The following is an 11,573-nucleotide window of genomic DNA, read 5'->3' as shown; positions in this document are numbered from 1 at the left end:
AAAGCGTATAACACGGGCTCATGTAGCATCATAAAGCTAAACATTGTTACAAACATATTTTAGATAAGGCTTTCCACGAGTAGTTATATGTAAGTGCTTAGTCAATGAACTCACCACCTGTACGGAGACTGAATCAATTAAAATGGAGTGATAGAATAATTAGGCTATGTTACATTTTATGTGTATTCTATCTAGATACATGTTATTCCCTAACAACGTAGCATCGTCTTGTTTAAGGCGATCCAAATCAACCAGGCCTGGAATCAGCTGAAATATGTAGCACATTAATTTTTGTGAACAAAATTCGATGCTCAGTATTGGACCAGAGAGGTATAGATCGCTCCCCATGTGGTCTCTGATGAAAAAGCCATCCAACCAAAGAAACATAAAAAATAAAAAAAGCCAACAAATTAACAACTCTTTGCAGTTCTAATACCTTTCATGACATCATACAACCGGTTGCATGGTACATTGATACTGGATGATTCCGGATATGTTAATTGATATAAATGGATCGTGAATCTTGTAGCCTTGGAAAATACTGACAAGATAACTTTGAAGTGTATTGTAAACGCTGAACGTAATCAACGACTGCGGTTACAATGCCTCCATGGCCAAAACCTCCGGACGTTACTTTCCATTAGAACAACTGAATTCCGTCAGGATATGATTTATGATCGATGAGAAATCTTGTCGCTTCTTACGGTGGCTCCAGGAATGTCTTGTACCAATTTAGTCCACTTCAGACCGCGCAATCTTCACCCAAGGCCACTCTAAGATAGCAACACTCCCCTTTCCACAAACAGTATGAAGTACTATTTCTGCTTTTCACGTGTCTCCCATTCTTCCCGTTTTTCCCTTAAAATTAGTTATAAAATCAACATTCATGTTGCCTTATAGATACCTCAGTAATGTCATATGCATGTCTCTTTTCCATCAGTTAATCGACAAAGGAAACAAATTATTCAATACGTTATCTGTATCGATCAACGCCATAACGAACTGCTGCAAAGTTTGCAAGGTATGATGATCGGTAAAATGTATGGGCTGTTGTGAAAGCAAAAATACATCAAACAGCTGCAGACGGACTTAATTGTCTTACTGCAGTCAAGGATGTTGACTGCTTTCTGTAATATACTCAAGGGTGGATATGATTAGCATCAGTGTAAACACTGAAAGGTCAAACATGCTAGACCTCAACGTCTATAACTGACAATCTGCCCTCTACAGTATGCCTTTCACGTAGAGGGTGGACCAGAAAACTCTTTAGTCTGTACCCTTGAGAGCCGTTAAAAATGCCCACGCTGCTCCCCGCTGAACAGACAGATCCCCTGACGATACTCAGAGGGCTAACATACCATGAATAATGTGTCCTCACGAAGCCACTTACCGGAGGGTCCTGCACTGTTACACATATACGATGGTTGCCAACGCGGTAATGTAATGTAAAGTCACGGGGATGGATGTGCAAATGTATTATTGAAAAACGCACCAAATTGCCGCACCCAGCAGAGACCAATGGCAGTTCCAGATGCGAGCAACCAGTTAAGGTAAAAGTAAATGAAATCCAAAATACATATACAAGATACAAGATACATAGACCACAACGTACTGCACCTGTACTTAATCAACAAAAGAGTGAACAAAGCCATGTAAGCACATGTCCTACGCATTCCAATACCACATTTGGTATGAATATTAGCACACCTGCCCCAGAAATGCAAGACAACTTAATTAACTCAATTGGCCAATCAGGTGGTTGCAAGGGTCACAGGCAGGCCAGGTGCGGTTGGGGTCACTGACCTTTAGGTCATATGAGGAAAATACCCAATGTTCTCCCCAAAATACCCTGCAAAATCGTATTTTAAAGTGATGTGTGCCAAAAGTGTGAATGGGGTTCTTTGACTATTTGTTCAATCTACCCCCATAGCAAATTTCAGGTCATTTGGATGTATTTCCAGAGCACAGGAGGCCAAAATGTACGTTTTTGGTCAGAAAAACCTCAATAAAATCACTTTCAAGGTCAATATCGAAAAAAAGAAAAAAACGGCTAAGGGTATTTGCCAACACTACCTTTGTACCAAATTTCAGGTCATTTGGTCAAAAAATGACAGAGATGAATCGATTTGAAGATTTGACAGGAGAAGAAGGAGGAGAAGAAACCTGAGTAAAAACTAGAAAGGCCGTCATTTGCCCCTGAGCAAATACAGCATGTTTCGCCCATACTCCTCCTCATGCAAAAAGTGGGCTGTCCCAAAATAACCCCTGGGCAAATCGAAATATTAACTGCATGTAGGAAGGCAACATTTGCCAATCTCCCTCTCGATGCATAAATTGACTGTTCCAAAATCACCCGTGCAAAAAAATTCTCTCTACACAGTCGAACCACAGGTCACTCTAGAACGCGTTTATATTTTCTTAGATACGGCGTTTGCCGCGTCACGATTTGACCCCGTTGCATGGCTGTAAACAACTGCCTGTCGTGAAGCTAAAATACCTCGGACCTACATATTGTTTATACTTTTTCAAATCTACAGGATTTGCCCAGTACAACCATATACATATTTCTTACTTTGCTGAATGTCAGCAAACGCCGTGGCTTACGAAACATTAGCCATGTTTTGGTCAGTTTATGTGTGCTTGTCTTTTTTACAGTTCACCTGGATCCAACTAGATTTTTATATAGCGTGATAGTCCATTTCTTCACGTTTAAATTGATACTTAAGTTCCCAGGTGTTTTTTTTTTAGGGAAACACTTTTGCCCCGAAATTAACTGCGACAATGTCGACTTCACAGTGGCGAAATCTGTTCCGTAAGCAGCAGAAACTGACTTGACTCCTTTCGATTTTCAGGCAAGTTGTTACATTTTGAGCGGCATCATGAAGCTAATACCATCACACAATCAGCTGTATGGTCGTAGCTATCGCGTGCAGTATTGTTCCTGACATATCGTAGCCACGTTTATTCAGAAAAAGGTTACTAGTGCACTGTACAGGTTTTTGAAAAAGTCACAAACACCGAAGCATGGCAGCGACCTCGCCTGACCCCCGCGGCAGAAAAATAGAACGTACCGTCTGGGTTCCTTCGTTGGAACGCAACAGTTCGAAAGCGATGGCTCCAAATTTGACTATTTTGAAAAGATAAGGTACCTTGTAATAAAACCTTTGCCGGTCTGTACTTCATTTTCATAATGTCAATTATTTCATTACATGTGGTAGCCGCATTCATACAGCTTATAATACCAAGAAAAGAGATTTATCATGCCACGCGAAATGTATCAAAAAGTGTCCAAAGCACAGGAGAGCGTGGATCGGTAGTTATGACTAGGCAGAAATTTCACCACACCGATGTCGACATTGTCGCAGTTAATTTCGGGGCAAAGGTGTTTCCCTAGGAAAACACCTGGGAACTTTGGTATCAATTTAAAGGTGAAGAAATGGACTATCACGCTGTATAAAAAGCTAATTGGGTCCAAGTGGATCCATGCAGCAGGGTCCAACCCGGGTCCGGCCGTGACCCGGAAAAAGCCGTCTTAGAGAAGGCTGCGCAGAACTGATGCGCATAGAGCTCTGCGGTTCTTCTGGTGAGACGCCAAGAGCTTCTTACTGCAAAGGCTTGCGTGTTTACCTGCAACATGACCTCAGGTAACCTGAAAAGAACACATGTTCTTTGGCCAGCAGCAAATGGAACGCCCGGAACCTTAGATAGAACATGGATTCTTAGATAGAACATGGAACGGGGACAGCACTTTTGACCTGTTTTTGGTCTGAAAACGGGTCCAAAAGTCCCCAAAACGAAGCATTTTGAAGTGATGTACACCAGAAATGTGATTGAAGTCCTGTAGGGACATGTTCAAGGCACCCTTGTGCCAAATTCCAGGTCATTTGCTTGTTATACCAGGGCACAGGAGCCAAAAATATAGAAATTGCCTAAAAATGCCCCAAAAAACCTCCATAAAAATGATTTTAAGGCCTGTTTCAAAATGATTAAAAAAGGGCCAGGGGGTATTCGCCATCTTTACCTCCATGCCAAATTTCAGGTCGGTTGGGTAAGAAATGGCGAAGTAGAAGCCATTTGAAGATTTGTCAGGAGGAGAAGAAGAACCAGACAAATACAATATGTTGAGCCCATACTTATGGGCTCAACATAATAAAAACAATATGTTGAGCCATACTTAGGTATGGCTAAACATAATAAATGTACGGTATCGTCCTATTGACGTACTTGAACGGTTTCCAACGCTGAATCGTTGCATCAAACATAACATCCAGGAAACAAAAGCAAAGTTACATCATTTATTGGCCTATACAGTAAGTAGCAACATGAATCACAATTTCGAATGACAATCTTACTTCATTTGTACAACACGTCACTTATGACCTAGAGTCGGACGTATAGTCTACAATATTCAATACAGGTACTGATATGTGACAGATATATCTTGGCTATTCATTTGGAAAAGAATCGTTTTGACAACAGTAGAAAGGGTCACTTTTTATCATTTAGATATAAAAAAACATACGATGTAAACTGCATAAATAGCTGATGTGGTGACATTGGATGTCTGAGGTATCTTTTTATATCGATATATTGCATTGTTCTGGCTACTTTGGTTACAAATCTTGGATCTCGACACACCTTTAATTTTTGTGTGCTTCATCATCTTTTAAATCATACTTTTACATCTAGCGTCATATTCCAATTATGAAATCAAGAAATATACAAATCCAATTTTGGTCGCTGTACGGTTGTTCAGCGATCGCCGTCTGCTATCTGCACTATTCTTCAACACGTAAACAGAGAGCTCAATAACCAGTTTGAGCAAAGTCCGATTCCTCTACTAGTAAAGTGTAGTCGTTTGAGTACCATGCAGTCCCTACTCCCCACATAACGACTATGAACAGGAAAGCTGTTATGACGATAGCCAGTCTGTTTATCAGCGGCCATCCGTAGATATGGTCATCTTTTCCTTCCGTCTTAAACTTTCCACAACAAGGTGTGCAGTCTTTATTTCTCTGCACCCATCTTTCAGACAGAACACACGCATTGTACGTCTCACCGGAGAAGAGCCCCTTAAAGACGTATTCGCCGGATTTCTTGGTGAGACTGACCTCTGTGCTGAATTTCGATGATTCGACGTAGACGTAAAACGGTTCCGGGAAAGGCTGGGATATGTTGAAGTCACGCCAGTCAATGGTGGCTAAGCTGGAGGTCACGTTTTTGATCAGGACCACAATGCCGGCTAGATCAACGTCACTTCCGTTATAGACATCGTTGGAACGGAAACAGCCAATTTCAAAGTCATACTCACAGATAATCCTTTGTGACTGTGGTACCACGATGTAGTCATGGCCTACTGTGGGTTCGGCTGTTGTTACACTTTCTTCTTCAAGACTGTCATTTATTCCTGGCACAACTGTAGACTTTTTATCAATGAAAGTTCTCGTCACATCCCTCCATGTTGTATTTGGCCCTTCGTTCCTTTCGAGTTTTTGGTAGGTCGTATTGGATATCTTTGTCTGGTTAGCTTTGCCTTTATAAGTTTCTAAATTTGTAAAGAACTGTTCCGTTCTTTGAACCTCTTCAGCTTCTAGCTTACCTTTGCTGAAATAATTTCCCATTCGACTAGAGTTCCATAATGTTTCATTTGAATCAACGTTATGTGGTGCACTGTAGTTGGGAGACGCCGAAATGTCTGATTCTTTCACATTTGTGTTATTGACTTTTAGGTTAATACTGCTTTTACTGGTGTTTGGCTTTTGCATTGTTGATATGCTAGAAATATTAGAGACAGTCGTGTTCTGCAATTCCAAACTGCTGTTTGCTGTGGTTCCACCATGAAGACGCTGGGCAGTTGTCACCATGACGGTTGGAGGTTCCACCATTGCCAGCAGTAGAAGAAGCGGAATAGTGTAACGTCTTGCCATCTTAGTCACTGTTCACTGCAAATATAGAGATCATCTAAGTATGCTCGAGCTCATGAGACAAACGAAGGAAATGTCTTTGTATACTCAGATGTTCACGGTTCAAATTTACATACACATACACATGCGCATGCACATTCACATACACATACACATACATGTACACATACACATACACATACACATTGTACACATAGTACACAAAGTACACATAGTACACATACATGTACACATACACATACACATATTGGCACATACACATATTGACAAATACACAGGGACATACACATATGCTTACCGTGACATACATATACACACATGCACATACACATGCACAAATATACATACAAACACACACATATACATATAGACTTCAACATACATTTACATTCCCATGCATTTACACACATACACTTATATCTACCTATACCATAATTAGAACACAATGAATCCTAGAATCAGTGTAGACATAAACACTCAAATAGGACATATTTGCAACATTTCAGTTCTGTTCATATAATCGTGATAAAGTACTGCTTGTTTGTAAGTAACTTTTTTTGCATGCTTATTGAACTGATAACAACAACTGTCGAGCTGAACAGCAACGCTACGAAACCATGGACAATAAACATCGGAGGAGGAAAGTAATTGAACAGATGAGGGAAATGATAATTTGTGACGGGCTAGAGTAAATGATAGTGTACTTGTTATCAACATCATTCCTTCGTGTCTATAACAATGTGAAATCAGATGGATAAAATCCTGGTCCATTATAGCACGTTTTCATCAAATGTGATTCAATTCACTGCAGTTGATGAGAATTGGGTTTAAATGATAGTTTCAGAAATGCAAACACACATTTATAACTCACCGTGTACTGTAGACGCTGCACCAGGGATGAGCAGTGGTCTAATGTTCAGACTGTATAAGATGAAGAAGATGATAGACATGTACATTGTACAACGATAAAGACATTTCTTGCTTTAGTCCCATTGAAAGCTTCTTAATGAATATAGATCTAGGTACTCTTGAACGGATGCTAATAACATGCGCATTATCCATTTTAGTCCGCCCTTTTTAGGGTAGGTGGACGATAATGGATCCAGAAGAGGGAGCCCAAATTTTTCCACTGACGTGTTTTTCCGGTCTAATGTACATGGTATTGTACAGTTATTTCATGAGTCAACGTGGAATAACCAAGAACGAGACACACTCTGAATGATGATATCAACAAACGAGAAGACAATGATATAACTTGAATGAAGCTGAAGGAGGGAATGCATGTCATCGTTGATTGATTTTCATGGAATATGAATTACTGTGAAATGGGAAATGTTCGCGGTGATTTATTTTCGCGATTGGGAGAAGTTGGAGTGTTCGTGGTTGCTTTAAGTTCACGGTTGAAATAAGCGGTAGGCGAACAGAAAACAGAACGAAAATGTTCGCGGTGGTTTTAAGTTGATGGTGAAGTGGTCGTCACCACAAAAAAACACATAAAACCACCACGAACATTCCCCCTTTACAGTAAAGTGCGAGCGAAGGATCGTTGAATTTTCAACACATATTTTTCACATAATACAACCCAGCGTGATCTTAACAGCCTACCCATTCGCCGTGGAGATTGTAGTTTTATCGCCTCTCCCGTGGATTTTCACTTGTAAAAGGGGATTACAGTGTTCATAAAGCCGCTATTACATAAACCTTTGTGTACATTTTGCAAGGCGTAGTAATTTCGGTTTAGAAGCAAAGTGCTTCTTTACATCGATCGAGCTTCAATACTTTTAATATGAAAACAAAGGATGTTACTCATCGGGATATTGATTTCGTAAATAATCTATATGCAATATCCTGTATACTCTGTTTAAGCTTTCTTCATTAAATGAAAATTTATCATTTTTCTCATATTCCTCTCCCCTTTTCCTGAATATGATGAAAGTATCATTTTACGTGTGCACCCTTCTGCCGTTTTTCTTCAAATGTCTATTTAAGCTTTATTCCTACATATCGATCCCCATTGATCGTTACCGCCCCCCTCCCCATTGGTATCAATTTCTCGTCTGACGCACGTCGTTACGCTCGAGTATAAAGGTTGTAAGGAACATCTGCTTGTGAATCGATAACACTCTAACGGCATGTTTATAACATTAGCACTTCTAGGGCGACATGTTGGTTTCAAAAGCAATTTACGATGACCCAAATTCACTCAATGTAACCTAGAAAGCCACTGCTTAGCTCGATATGCTGCTTTCCGTTGTATTACCGCAAACGCCATTTAGAGTGAATTAATATCAGTTGATCTCATTATTTTAGAATGCAATAAGTCATCCCAGTGTAGCGATACGAAGCACAATTTTAGATGTAGGTTATTAGTTATTAACTGCAGTATGCTATGGCCTTTAGATTTGTTTTGAGTCCGTAAGAATAGTCAGAAAGTTGCGACAATGCACTCAACAGCCATGTTCATACTTACGTTCTACATCCTCTTTATAATGTCATGTTACTCTTAGTATATTATCACAATGTACGGCTACTGTTAGAAATATAAAAAGTATTCCTTCTTGAATGAAAACAAGTCAGAATATGCCTACTATTGATTGTCAAAAATCTAGGTAAATTTGTGCTCATATTATATCTATATCCACCATCTCGATGGATGCACCGGACGCATTCTTCTATGCCGGGTGTACACCAAAGCACATTAGTCAGCAAATATCTTGATTCTCCTAGCTTTCTAATTATGTTGTACATCGGCTACCTCTGGCATTTTGTAGTCACTTGATAAACACCACGCCTAGGGCGGAGTCACTCTGTCGGCTCTTAAAATTTGATTTTATTGTCCGAAAATCAATAGTTTCTTGCGTACGGTGTACGGTTTAGCATTCACTCTATTCACTTGATTTTTTATGAATTTTTTCAACAAATGACGATAACATAGGAGTTGCTGACTGGTAAATTACATACATAAAAGCAAGTAGAAATCTACTTTTAATTGCCATTTTACTGCGAAATTTACGACCACATTAAACCTTTGGCATTGATCTTTATTTCCTGTTTTAAAAAGAATTACCCCGTGAAATTTTCCTTTTAAAGTGCTATCGTATCGCAATCGGCTTCCTGAGTGATCTTGCTGATCTAGAGAAGAAAACACCCGTTAACAGGCCTCTCCTTCAGACGATAGCAACCCCTCCGAGACATGTAAGATTTAAATGGATCGTTCAGCGCGAGAGGCAATCTCAGCGGAGGCGTCTTGGAAGGTGGTAAATCACACACATTGCGCGATTGTGCTGCTGTCCGCTGCTGGGATAGTCCCCAATCAAACATGCAGAGACATTGCTCTCAAGAGACTCTGGCTCCAAAACAGGAATTCTTGAATGGGAAGCTGCTTTTTTCCAGCCTTCAAAGCCAGCTTTGTTGCTTGCCCTACTTTTTGTGGTTTATCACGTATTGTGTTCTGATTGCATATCAGTTTTCTAGCAGCTACATGTACCTGGCGTCTGTCAGCCGACAAGCATGGGGTGGGGGGAGCTCCAAAACATGAATTTTTGAATGGAAATCTGCTTTTTTCTAGCCTGCAAAGCAAGCTTTGTTGCTTGCCCTTTTTGTGGCTTATCACGTGTTTTTTTGAAAATGTATATCAGTCTTCTGTCTGCTACCTAGTGTCTGTCAGCCGCCGAGACTTGGGGGAAAAGTCCAGCCACAAAGCTTGCTTAATGGAGGCAACTTCTTTCACTCTTGCTATTACTCAGAACTTGGCTTTTTACGTTGCCGGCTCATCCAAAAGCCAGCACTCTATTTTAATCTTTTAACGTTGCTTTACAAATCCCGTTTGCGACGTTGAAGCGTTGGCACATGCCCTTGACGGTTACGTATGATATTAATCTTGTAGCCAGAAGACAGGCAGGCAGAGAAAATATCAATGCAGTGCCGCGGATCACCCTTGATCGACCTTGTTGTTGATATGTGTGACCTGCAGCAATACGCTGTCATATCCCCGTCTGTAAGTTTACTAGCGACATCACACTACCGTTGCCATCCTTTCACTGCTTGATATTTTGTGACCTTTAAAGGCAGACATCAGCCATTCCATGTGTGTGTGTGTTCCGACTATGACTAATATTATTGTAACGGTAACATCGAGCTATCTACGTAAAGCACATGTAAGAACATCAACTTACTCTTATGTTTTAAGACGGGACGCAGATAGGACGTAATTTTCAAGGCATTTATACCATTACTGGACGCTTACAAGTCGTATTCAAGTCACGATTTTTTCGGATATCACGTTCTCAATGCAGAGTATGTTTAAAGGCCATCAAAGACGATAGTCTATATGTATGCCTGGGGTGAAATTAGCAGTACATGCATTCTACATCTTGTGTTGTCATTCAGGAGACGCTCAGTTGATAATGAATTGAACGATCAATGAAAAACACCATAAAAATATCAATGATGTTATAGATATGGAATTCATACAAAGATGTACCAAGATTGTATAAAGATGTTGATCTTACCAGCCTTTAAATGTTGTCCTGTCACATCACGGGAAAATACACACACTCCAACTCTCGCCCTTGCCTTCTTCACTATCTTCTGACCCCCTATCGCCTCACAGGCCCCAGTAATATCTATCTGTTCTTAAAACAAATTTACATAATGGTACTTCCCCCAAATAGGTAAAAATCGATAATGTGTTTCTAAAAGGCTGTACCTGTCGCTTGAAACACGCGAAATTTCCAGCCTACTAAACAAGGAAAAATGTTGATGTTTGTTAAACGATGGGGCCAAACGAGGGACGTTGCAGACAAGAAAACGTATCAACTATGAGATAATATGGTAACGTCATATCAAATATCAATAGCTCAGTGATACAGCCTTAACAAAAACACAACGAACCTTACCTGAGAGATCATCCGTGGTCTCAGCGGACGTTATTTGGAAACAAACACCGTTCACTGGTCTTAAGGTGACCCGGATCGCGCTTGGCCCTACCACTGTCTTATCGTAAAATCGAAGACAGAATCCCAAGTGGTGACTGATGGATATCGTCTATCGGGTCCGACTCCGAGTATTGAAATGATCTTAACATGGTCAGGGAACCCTGCAACCGCTATGCACCCGTCAGTCAATGCCATAGAGAAACATATGCATCACCAAGAGCCATAAATTAAAGATCGGGTACGTGAGGCGGAATATCTCTTAGAAAATCAATTCATTCTTCAGACTCGTTATTCAGAAGTTTTCCCGACACCCATTGCCAGATACTGATAAGCAATTGATGTTTGTTAATCGCACAGCGCTGAATACGATGCTAGTATTGCTAGGTTTTGACAAAATTTGTTGGACATGTAAAAGGAAAATGCTGATAGAATATCAACCAAGCGTAAATAGAAGACTAAGAACATTTAGTCACATTCCTCGTTTGCAGAGAAAAACTCACGATAAAGAAAATGGCATTTCAACTAAGGCGACATGTTCTTTAGATCTATATGATTTGAAGTAATACATAATGTACCATGCCAAACAACTTCAAAAGAGCGTGCCCTATCTTATTTGTACATGTGTGTCTGCGCACGACATGGAAATTTGTATCCTCATTTTTCTATAACATTTTCTCTATGGACCGTGACATGGGATCGTATGTTCTGCATC

At 40.2% G+C, this 11,573-nt stretch overlaps 1 long non-coding RNA gene across 1 annotated transcript; it reads right to left on the bottom strand.

The window, feature by feature from the left end:
• Positions 1 to 4,281: 4,281 nt before the first annotated feature.
• Positions 4,282 to 11,097, bottom strand: LOC136444048 (uncharacterized). The gene is made up of 3 exons (XR_010757227.1): positions 10,823 to 11,097; positions 6,796 to 6,845; positions 4,282 to 5,942 (listed from the first exon to the last, which is right to left on the bottom strand). It is a non-coding gene; the product is annotated as an uncharacterized lncRNA (long non-coding RNA).
• Between the last annotated feature and the right edge of the window lie 476 nt (positions 11,098 to 11,573).

The sequence above is a fragment of the Branchiostoma lanceolatum genome, chromosome 10 (assembly GCF_035083965.1).
Source record: "Branchiostoma lanceolatum isolate klBraLanc5 chromosome 10, klBraLanc5.hap2, whole genome shotgun sequence".
In the NCBI taxonomy this organism is placed as follows: Eukaryota; Metazoa; Chordata; class Leptocardii; order Amphioxiformes; family Branchiostomatidae; genus Branchiostoma; species Branchiostoma lanceolatum.
This window is presented reverse-complemented; position numbering and strand designations above follow the sequence as displayed.